Source organism: Lissotriton helveticus, chromosome 5_1 (genome assembly GCF_964261635.1).
Source record: "Lissotriton helveticus chromosome 5_1, aLisHel1.1, whole genome shotgun sequence".
In the NCBI taxonomy this organism is placed as follows: domain Eukaryota; kingdom Metazoa; phylum Chordata; class Amphibia; order Caudata; family Salamandridae; genus Lissotriton; species Lissotriton helveticus.
Window position 1 is genome coordinate 1,879,892,924 of NC_136065.1, and position 12,112 is coordinate 1,879,905,035.

The following is a 12,112-nucleotide window of genomic DNA, read 5'->3' on the forward strand; positions in this document are numbered from 1 at the left end:
AAAGGGGAGGGAGTAACCCCTCCGAATGAGTTGCAGCACCCACTTGCTGGAAGTGACAGAACGCCAGTGGGGGATTGGATGTCGAATCCTGCCGCCCACAGGCATGGGGTGCACCCCAACGCTCGGACCAGGAAGGCTTTGGAGGTGGATGTTGCGGGAGCGGAGGTGGACGGACCCGCACGCTGGCCCCCTGTGCCGCGACGGCGGCCTCCACGCCCACACTGAGTTTGGTTCTGCACAGGCTTCTGACTGAACGAGTGGGCAGGGGCGCCCCTTTCGTGGCCACGAAAGGAACGAAAGGTAGACGTGGCCGGGCATGTGGTGGAGAGACCCAAAGACTTGGCCGTAGCCAGAGAGTCCTTGAAACACCACAGCGCACAGTCTGCCTTATCGCCAAACAGGAGAGTACCATCAAAAAGGCATGTCCATGAGGAAACTCTGGACATCCCCCGAAAACCCAGTGGCACATAGCCAGGCATGGAAAAGCAGTGCCACTGTTGTGGAGATTGCTCTCCCTAAAGAATCCGCGGTGTCCAGGCCACACCGAATGGCAAACTTAGCTGCATCCTTTCCCTCCGCCACAGCCTGGCAAAGTACAGCCCGAACATCTTACGGACACTAGGTTAGTGTCTGCGCCACTGTGTCCCACACAGCGTGAGAGTAGCAGCCCAAAAGGAATGCAGTGTTGACTGACCGTAGCTGCAAGTTGGCAAAGGAAAATAACCTCTTGCCAAACTGCTCCAGCTTTTTAGATTCCTTATCCGGCGGGGAAGTAGGGAATGCACTTTGGGAAGTGGAGGCCTGAATGACCAGGCTTCCCGGAGTAGGAGGATTTGTCAGAAAGGTGCCGGGCGATGACGCCTGGCCACGTTCAGATCCACAGGAACCCATGTGGCTGGCCTAGACCAGGTGCCCAACAAAACACTAGTCAAGGCCTCATTAAACGGGAGCAGTGGTTCCATAGAACTTGCCGCCGGCTGAAGCACCTCAGAAAGGAGGTTGGTCTTGAGTGACAGTAGGCAGGTAAAGGGCCTCAGCTGCTCTACGGAGCACCATAGTATATGTGGCACCCTCCTCCATGATTGCGGGAGGACATAAATCAAGGCCACCTGCGTCCTCAGTCTTCCACCCACTCATTTTCAGACACAAGAGGGTCTTTGGACCCCTCCCAGTCATCCCCCTCCTCCACAGCCCGTGGTACAGGCGGCAGCAGCAGAGGAGCACTGGGGAAAACAAGTGCTCCAACGGCGCCGTTCCCGGCGCTAATCCAGCTCCATGTCCCAATTAGGGTCCCAAGCTGGAGCAAAATTGCCCGGGAATTCACGCAAGGGCTGATGCCGAGAAAGGAGCCGCAGGGGGGCACCGGAGCCACCGGCAGAGGACCTTAAGGCGCCGGAGCAGAGGGCGGAGCAGGTGGCCAGCGAGGGTCCTCAAAAGTGACTGCGGGGACCGAAGGCGCGCCTGCGGGAGCCCTAGGCCTGAAAAGGCGGGATAAGGTGGGTAGGCCGCGGTACTCCTAGGCTCCAATGGAGCCGCGGGGGATGAACCCCCTGGACTCCTCATCCGGACACCGACGGGGGGCGGGGGGGATGTCAGCTAGCGAACACGCTTCCTCGACTTTCTTGTGATGTCTTTTACCCAATTCAGAGAGTGAAGACTTAGACCCAGAGGAGGTTGGTTGCTCCCAGGTCGGTCCCTTGAGCGACCCCTGGACCTCGAACGGCACTGACACGACTGCATAGCTTCCAGCAGCTTTCGTGAGCGCTCCCGCAAAGCCTTCGGAGCCATGGCCAGACTGAGACATGGTCGTGCTCCAGACAGTAGAGACAGATGCCATGAGGGTCAGCCACCGACATCGTATGGCGACAGGCCCCGCAGACTTCAACCCAGGCATCCCTACATGGCACCAGGAGTCAAGGACTCAAAAGAAGTAGAGACAAAGGTCTTAGAAAAGCTAGTAAAAAAGTGACTAGGGTACGTGCTCTAACCGGATCTGCGCTTGCTGGCACGGAAAAAGAAAACTGAATTCAGCGCGTATGGGTGGCTCCTAAGTCTCCTTGAAGTCATCTCGACGCTTACAACGCCAGCGATGGACGCGGAGCCGGCGACGCCACCTACCGACGTGCAAGGGTACTGCTGGCAAAAAACTTTCCAGATCCAGTCTGACGCCTGGGGATATTCTAAGGTAAGGAATCTATCACGAACGTGTCTTTCAGATATGCAGATTATCTGATCTTGTAAACGGACTTGGTTGATCTTACAAATTGGTTTTTGTTTTTATACTGTGTAACAAGACCTTTCAAAGTTGTTCATTATGGATTTAAAATGTATTAGACAATCTCACTCTTTCCAATAATGGCGATCTCTGAAATAGTAACTGGGAAAGTTCAGGCACCAAAGTATATGCAGGAAATTCAAAAAATTAGTTTGTTCTTAAGGAGCAATGATAGTAAATACGTTTTGCAGGCAGAGTAGCTCAGACATGGACCTACGTCTCGAAGGCATGCACCACAAAGCAGACAGAGACCACACCTCCAGGAGTAATAGTGCGAGTGAGAGGCTGCTAGCAAGTCTGAGAAATGAGAGCAAGTAATAGTCAGGGTGTCAAATTCAGTCTCAGCTCGACATGGATTTGACACCAACAGTAACCAGAGATACTACAAACTAACAAGAGTGCAGACAACTTTAGAAAGAAGGCCTGCCCTCCCAACAATACTGAAACAGTGCCATAGCAAGGCTCTACATAGATCAACCTGACCAACATAAAGCGCTCCCTGCATAAACCAGAGAAGTGTTCATGCTGAGAGAAACGGAGTAGAAAGGAAGTCGTCCAGTCGCGGATGGGCTTAGATTACAGGCACCTGCAAACAAGCAGTGGACACATGCAAAATAATTTGACTGTTCTCAGAGAAAGATATAGATCTATTTCAGGTTTGAAAGTGCTTGTTTTGTGACGGTAGGCACAGACAAAAATGGAAAGTTGGAAACTGAACCCACCGTTACTGTTTAAACCAGGTCTCACAGTAGCCAAACCAAATGTAAATAAGTTCTAATCAAACGAGGGGAAAAAACATTTTGAGAAATGGACTGTAGCATGTTGTAAAAGGAAGCAGTTAGCCCCAGCTTGAATGTAGGCAAACAAACTCCAATAAAGGTCCCTTAGGCATCAAAAAAAGACTAATGGAAACAGAATGAGCTAATTAGGGGATACCTAACAATAAAAAATAAGCAAGGAAGGAAAGAAGCACAGACCTCTTCAAGTAAATGGGCAATTATGACAGGTCAAAGGCATCAGAATACTCCCCCTGGTGAGGTCATGGGGGAAACAAGCATTTACAATGCAACGGTTTCGCCTTTGGAAAAGTTTGAGCTATTGGCATTGTAAATGACAACATTTGTATTTATGTGTTGGTTTTGAAAACAGATAAATAAATGGCATTGTCCTTTACATTGCCAATAGCTCTAACTTTTCCAAAGGCGAAACCGTTGCATTGTAAATGCTTGTTCTTCCTTCCTTGGTTCTCCCCTCTCTCCCGTCATTCGGGGCGGGAGAGGACACGGACGGCGGGAGGGAGAGGACACGGACGGCGGGAAACGTGCACAGGACAGCGAGGGGGGGGGGCGGAAAGGCACACGGAGGGGGCGGGAATGGACAGACTTTCAGTGAAAGGGGAGGGAACGGGAAAAAAACGTAACACTTACGCTGCTTGTTCAGTGTATTTAATAGGTGTTCAAATCTTTCCTACAAGGAACCACACCCTAAAATCGGAGCCACACCTACTCCTGACTCATACTAATTATTGTAGCAGTGGCGATGTGTGTATGTAGGCAAGACTCGCAATGTGATTTGAACACAGGACGGCCATCTTAAACAGGATTCACTTTAGAGTGACATACGTTTGTGTCTTTTAATTATTATAGTAAAAAGTAACTGTTTCATCGAACTATGTAAGTCCATCTAACTAGAAAGGGAATACTTGAAATGTATTAATAGGGCGACTGTGTTGTGGTAGATTGAAAACACAACAAAACTGAAAGGAAATGTCCAACATTGCATCTTATCTCTTTTATTTTACGATTCGAACTCATTCTGTGCCCAGTAAAGTAGAAAATGATAAGTTCCAACATGGCCACCAGCTTCCCGTACTGTTGAGACCAGCTCCTCGTCCTCCTCCTCTCTATGTTTCTATTCCAGCGCCTCTTCCTCATTTCCCTGGCTGCTCACTGGCCAGGTCTCCTGACGTTGCTTCCGCCAGTTCCTTCTGCAGGCAGCAGCGCTGGCTCCGAGGGAAGGGCGGCCGCTGGAAACTAGGCACCGAGTTGACTATATATGGTAACAGCCTACGGAGAGTCGCGAGCCCGCCGCCTTCTTCCGGGTTTGAGGAGAAGCTTGGTAGCAGGCGCACCATCCACTGCCTGTCAGGAGCTACGGCTGACAGATCCTCCGCCGAACCCTAGCAGAGAGCAGTCACCGGGAAGATGCCATATGACATTAGTAAGTACCTCTGTCCATTGAATGGATTCAGTGTTAGCTCCTGTGATGGCAGTGGAGACTAACAGTGTGATGGCAGTGGAGACTAACAGTGGCTGCTTCGCTATAGAGCCGGTCATAAGCTGCATGGGCGTTTTGCAGCGATAGTCTGCGGCAGGCTGGGGCTACACCCACGTTCAAGGGTGTTTTTACTGGCATGTGAAACACGGAAATAGAAACTGACAATCTAGAAGCCCAGCTTTATCTTTACAGTAGTCTTAATCATAGAATCACGACGTATTTTCCAACTTGTTTTAATATAACCGAGAGCAGATCTACAATACAAATCGAAATGAATGTTACATAAATGTGTGTTAACTTTTTATAGTGCTCTCAAACTGTGGTATATAGCTTGGCGGACGCTACAGGCGTTGCTCTAGGATCATTCTAATAAATAAAAAAACTGGAACAAACCTGCCTAACTATTATGTGTCTTGTATGCATAATTTGTTAGCGCTATAGGCCAGTATGCGGGAGGGGGCGGGAGAGGACACGAACGGCGGGAGGGGGGCGGGAGAGGACACGGACGGCGGGAGGGGGGCGGGAGAGGACACGGACGGCGGGAGGGGGCGGGAGAGGACACGGACGGCGGGAGGGGGCGGGAGAGGACACGGACGGCGGGAAACGTGCACAGGACAGCGAGGGGGGGCGGAAAGGCACACGGAGGGGGCGGGAATGGACAGACTTTCAGTGAAAGGGGAGGGAACGGGAAAAAACGTAACTCCGCCCTGGGAAAAAATCTCGGGAACGCCCCCGAATCTGGTCCGGCCTTGACGGACAGATCCGGCACTCAATGGCTAGCCTCCATTTATGGAGCTAGCCAATGAGAGCCGGGGGACGTCCCCGAAGTCCTTATGGTCAACATAGGATTTCACCTGCGCCGAAAAGCTGCGCAGAGCGCAGCCTTCGGCAGGCGAAACCCAAAAAGCATATTGGGTGTATACCAAGACCAAGTATTGAACTGCTCTAATGTATAAAATACATGTTATTGCTTCAGTAACAACCATCCAACACCACTAACTGTTGCACAATATTTAGCTTTTTGCTTGAGAACACACACCTCCTAAACTGCACAAAATGTATACAAAAGTCAATTTACTGTTTCACTAGTAACACCTCAACTGAGCACCCACTGAAATAATTGTACATGAAATATAGTTTAATACTGCAGTGGCAGCTACCTCCTCTGTATAAACTGCACACATGGCAGCAAAATGAATATTATTTTTTTTCACTGGCACCCAACACCTCATCATAAACCGCAGTAATCGCACCAAAATGTAATTTCTTAGTTGACTGACGTCTTCGCCTAATAATAAACTGCACGAATTTAAGCAAAATATTTCGTTTTTTTGTTTTCACTAACTAATATATAACAATTACGTGCACAAATTGTTTATATGTTTCATTGCCAACCAAAATGTGAGAATCAGAATACCAGCAGCTAAATGTGTCAGGACATGTCAGGGCCTTTTCAGTGCACACAGAGAGGTAGGAAGACCTGTCCTGTTTCTTGGTTAGGATTCTTGAGTTGTATTTTACACACTCTTACTGCCTCTCAGCACCAAGATACTGTCGAAATACCCTGATAGCAACCATAACCTGCACCCACTGTAACCAAATAGAGTGTATTGTTCCACTGACAACTGTCACCGAAAAGTGAATGGCACAAACCAGAACAAAGCCGATAATGTACTATTTCACTGACGACCATTTCACAGGGTGCACTGTTTGAAACAACAAAGCAACATATATTCCTTAGTGTTTCACTAGAAACACCTAATAAAATGAACGGATTGGAGTAAAAATATAGTTTATATTTTAAGATAAAACGAGGCCCGAAATCAAACTTCACAAATTGGAAGAAACCCTGTGGATTACCGTTTCATCGACAGCCATCGTCTGCTTTTAATTAAACTGCACTTTTTAAAAATTAATTTAGGGACACTATCTTGGGCTATTTTTAATGCTCTTACTGCTAAAAAACAGATAAATTGTACTGACTTATTTCAGCGATAGCTAAAAGCAGGAAATACTAATTTACGTAAACATGTGTTGTATTTAATAACGTTCGATGTACATGTGTTTTTTTATTTCGCTTAAAGTCATATAATGTAATAAACTTGGCTAAACAGAAATGCGTGGTCTGCTATTTCAGTGTCCACTAAGAACAATAAATTGCCCTTATTCTGATATACATACTTTATTCTTTCACGAATATCCGGTGTCTGAATAACTGCAGTTACGCAAGAAAATGTACATACAGTATGTATTGATTGCCATGCAACAGATGCGAAAGAACTTCGGCTTTTCTAAGAGAATCGCATTCACATTCATTTCCAGAAAATGTCAGAGTGACATTGCTTTCTTACACCAGATCCACTGATAAAGGTTGCCCCGGAACAAAAGCCCAAAGTAAAAGCAATTGAGTTCCAGAAAAGTCTTGTAATGTGTGGCGGTCGCAAAGTTTCAATGTTTGAATTTGTCCGGAGCGTGTAGCACGGGCGAGAATAGAAAGGCGCCTGGGAGGGCAGATGGGAGATCAAAGGCATGCCTCCCTGCACATAAATCGCCGGCACTTAAGCGAGTTGTAGTGCACATAATTTATACTTGATGAAATTCAGGAATCGCGGCGCAACCCCTGTTGTTACCTCCGTGGCGTCTGACGACATGTGCCAGAGGTTCGGTGTAATTGGGTCTGTGTGTGGGGAGGCTTCTCCAAGCACATATTAACCGAGGCGCTGTTTGCATGTCAAGCGCAGTGTCGTGGTGTGCACTTGTCAAACTTCACATGGGATTCAGAAACCCTCAGCCCAGAGGAAAGCTCTCCGGACGCGATGTGATTACGGGAATCATTCTGAGAGTTGCAATGAAATACGCCGAGTGCACGCGCATGTGTGTTCCCGTGGACGTTTTGGTGGCCCATAACTTCCATTATTAAAACATCCCCCTTGACAGACAGACTGACATAAACACCATGCACACATACACATGGCATGTCCACACACATGTCCACACACAGCTATAATCACACACGCGAAACACACATACCATATAAAAACACAAACCCCACACATACCATGCACAAACACACACACTGCGCACACACATATCCCATGTACACACCATGCACACACCACGCAAACACGACCATTTCATACACACACCGCACACACATACACACAGACACACCCCACATCACGCACTCACATACCGTGTATACAGCCTCCATGTGAACCCACGCATCTGCCTTGCTCGTCAGTTTCTTACCATGAGCTGTAATTGGATTTGGCAAAAGCGCCCCGTTCTATCTTCCAGACAGATGCAGCTGCCCCAGTCATGTCCATGAGAAGGATAAAAGCCTTCACCTGCGAAGGATGACTTCCAGAAGTGCGCGCCCTGAGGCTGCTCCTTGGCGCAGTACACGCCGCCGCTCCAGCCGTTCGCCAGGGTCCACGACTGGTAGCCGTCCATGGGGATGTATGCCTCGTGCCTGGGCTCGCCCGGCCCGAAGCCGGACGCCACGTCGATGTACCCGGGCATGGGCTGGTAGGGCCCGGGGTACCCCGGGAAGTAGGAGACTTCCTTGGCCCGCGAGGATCCCTCGCTGCCCTGCGCGCTCGCCCCGCTGCCCAAGGCGGGCACGTCCATGTACTTCTCCACCGGGAAGGCGCCATGAGGCGAGGGCTTCAGGGCGCTTTGCTGCACCCCCACCCCGTGCGACATGCGGCAGCTGTAGTATCCGTTCCCAAAGTGGTAGCCATAGCCCAGGGAGGGCGCGCCGGCCCCATCCTTGCCGGAGTCCAAGCGCGCAGCGCCGGACGACCTCCCCGGGCCGGAGAAGGCGAAGCCAGATGTTGCTCGGCCAGCGGTGGGCCCGAAGACGTTGGGGGAGGCGAGGAAGCCCCGGGCCTGGCCGCTGGAAGAGGTGCCCTCCGCTCGGAGCCCGTCCATGTCCCTCTCAGGGGCCTGCGCACGGCTCTCTCCTCCACCCCCGGCCAGGCATGGCAGAGCCAGGCATCCCCCCAAGCAGGTTAGGTCACCGCGGTGCGGTGATAAAAACTAACCTCCAGCCAGAGGGAGGGAGAGGGGAGTGGGAGGAATGTGTGCGCAGCGTGCCAAGTGCAAGGCCATTGGCCGTCTGAGGCAACGTGGTCCTGGAGCGCTTGGGAATCTCTGCCCTCAACCCCCAACACAAGGTGATCTGGGCCCACTCCCCTGCGCACAGGCCCTCCTGCAAGAGGAGTCTGCCCCCAACCCACTATCCAACACTGAGGCCTCCAGCACTCTGCCCCCCCCCCCCCTCGCCCCCAACCACCACCCGCCATCACAAGGAGGGCTCTTGCCTCCAGCACAAGGACTACCCACATCCGGCATATACTTCTGACGATTTTATCAGATTTCAGAGCCTATTTTCCCTTCACTGTAAGGTACGAACCCTTGCACGAGCTACAGATACATCTACGTGTTTCCCATCAACTCACTTTCTACACGGACGGCGGGAGAGGACACGGACGGCGGGAGAAGACACGGACGGCGGGAGAAGACACGGACGGCGGGAGGAGGGCGGGAGAAGACACGGACGGCGGGAGGAGGGCGGGAGAGGACACAGACGGCGGGAAACGTGCACAGGACAGCGAGGGGGGGCGGAAAGGCACACAGAGGGGGCGGGAATGGACAGCGCATCTGAAATCACTTTCAGTGAAAGGGGAGGGAACGGAAAAAACGTAACTCCGCCCAGGGAAAAAATCTCGGGAACGCCCCCGAATCTGGTCCGGCCTTGACGGACAGATCCGGCACTCAATGGCTAGCCTCCATTTATGGAGCTAGCCAATGAGAGCCGGGGGACGTTCCCGAACTCCTTATTGTCAACAAAGGATTTCACCTGCGCTGAAAAGCTGCGCAGAGCGCAGCCTTTCGGCAGGCGAAACCCAAAAACTGGACCATTTGTTTGATCCCAGAGAGAATATGCAGCCTTCTGAAGCTATAGCAGATCAGATACTTTGCAGCAATGAATATTTGCCAGACTTGGTTGCCTCGGTGGATGGTACCACCCCAGAAAGGCACCATATCTACTCTAATAAAGCTGAAGAAATAATATCAGTTTATCTGGACAGAAAGAGGTGGAGCAATCCCCAATTCCTCGAGGTCCTAATGACACTCACGGCCTCAATATACAAGCAGTCCAGGGGACGCTCAAACCTTTAGACTGCTTAACAAGAATTTACTGTATAACAATGGCAGACATAGCTGCAGGAATTTATTCAGCATCCTCAATCTTGCATTTGGGGAGAAAGGTTCTTTGGAGTTTGGGGAGGCGGTGGGGGACGGGGACAACTCAATACAAGAAAAACAGACAAGTGGAGAAGCAACAAAATAATTTAATGCAACATACGGCAGAGTCATCAAATGAAGCGGAGCACAAGACCCAAAGTGATCTCTCAAAATCCCAAAGTTCATCCAAAAGAAGAAAAAAAATCATAAACCAAAGAAAGTGAGTGTCAAAATCACTGCATAACAAGGAAGCCAGGCAGAGACAGCACTCCAACACTGAAGTGTTACCATGAGTACATAAGACTATCACTAATGACCCCAAGCTTCATAAACCCTGCGAACAAGAACTAAAGACAAGCATTTGCAATGCAATAGGTCTCGCATTTGCGAGAGTTGAAGCTATTGGCATTGTAAATGACAGTGCCTTTTATTTATGTTTTGAAAACCTGAAAGCGGTGCCTAAACACGCACTTTGTACTTATAAACGTTGCTTAATAGAAGCAAGGCTGGCAGTAGCTGCGCTTCTTTTACTGTCAGCCTTGCTTCTTGTAAGCAACGATTACAACTTATAGTATAAAGTGCGTGTTTAGGCACCGCTTGCAGGTTTTCAAAACATAAAAGGCACTGTCACTCACTATGCCAACATCTCAAATGTTCGCAAATGAGACCTATTGCACTGCAAAGGCATGTTTATAAGTCCCAGAGTCTAACACTGAGGCATCAGGGAGCATGGACGTTTCCTTAATAACAAAGCTGCAGTCCTTGCTGAGGTGTATAGGGAACGCTGTGGGTGTAGTAACATTTGCAGGCTTGGGTTCTGGTAATGTGATTTAAATAAACAAGGACAGGAGAAGGAGGAAAGGGTGGTAGTGAGGAGCCGAGAGAGAGCCTAAGACATGTAAAAGAGTATTGGGGGTTGGGAATCAATCTTGGGACCAGCTTAAGACCTGGGGTTTAGTACTTCAGACACGGATCCTGTAATTCTGATCCAATCACTACAACTCCCTAACTTTTAATGAGCAGAGCAGTAGCTCTGTTACTTTAAGAGGGTAGGTAGAACCCAGCAGACTACTTTCGGCCAAAACACACAAAACCATTTGGCAAAAAACACAAAAAGAAAACACTACACTTGGCATTAAAACACAGCCATCGCTTTTCATTGCTTTCTTTGCTTTGGCACAAGCCTCCGCTCTATAGGTTACAAGTTACTCCAAATACATAGTAACAAGGAAGGAGTGTGAAAAGAGCAGAGTGAGGCTCAAGGACTGAGTGAGGAGAAGAGCAGCTTGAGGCACAAGGATAGGGAATGAGGAGGAGAAGATGAGGTCTCAAACAGTTATGCGCCATTGAGTCAGTTTGAATTCCTGTGGTAACGTGAAACATTGCATTTATGCGGCAACATCAAACATTGTTTATGCAGTGACATCAAACTTAAGTCTCACTTCTATAATAAAATCTGCTGGGTCCCGTTTCTTTGCAGAACCCCAGTGCGGCAGACAGAAGTGTAAATAATACCTCAGCTTCTCCTCCATGTTCAACACTTAATTACACGTGTACACACCAGGAGAGGGGGAGTTCACAAGAAATGCTAATGTACGTGGGTTTCCTCTTCTGTGAATGCATTTATCACCCCCCTGGGTATTAGCAGTGCCGGCTTCTGGGCTGGAGAAGGGGACTTGGGCCCGGGTTGTGTAATCGGCACAAGGTATAGATTAGGCCTTCCTGGCGACTAATTGACTAATGTTAGTGTGAGAAGCCGAGAGAAAATGCAACCATTAATGTTACTTTCTCATAAAAATACTTTAAAAAAACGCAGAGTCCGTCAGATTGCTGCCATCGCATCATAGGATCTCCGCAACCTAGAAAGTATATACAATCTTTCGTGTTTATTTATTAAATCGGTACGACATCGGGGAACTGAACCGAAAGCATTTAGATCTAGAGAGGGAGCACGAGGCTCGGGGATCAGGTAAACACTGTCAGTGTGACACTTCAGGGTAACTCCAAGGGTGCAGCTAACATTGATGCAGCAGGTGCAGTGCCACCGGGGCACTGGAAACCCTGATTAATGCTGCAATTTTCCCTTCAGCAGTCAAAGGGGACACTTTCCTTCCTTGCAGGGCCCAGGACATCTTTGACGCGCTACTGGTAACCTCTGATATTTATTAACACGAGGCATGGCATGCACCAGCGGTAACTCGCTTAACACCGCTGCATTCTGCAGTAATGCCAGCAGTAATGGTACCACTGCTGCTGCAAGAAGCGCTTAAGGATGAGTACAGTTTCTATGGGCCCTTACTGCCATGG

General features: G+C 49.4%; 1 protein-coding gene and 1 pseudogene across 1 annotated transcript in view; both read right to left on the bottom strand.

Annotated features, from left to right (window-relative positions):
* PSME3 (proteasome activator subunit 3) overlaps positions 1–12,112 on the bottom strand; it is a 294,102-nt gene that overhangs the window by 187,816 nt on the left and 94,174 nt on the right. The gene's annotated exons all lie outside the window — the stretch shown is intronic.
* Positions 7,790–8,485, bottom strand: LOC144756522 (homeobox protein Hox-D13 pseudogene; annotated as a pseudogene).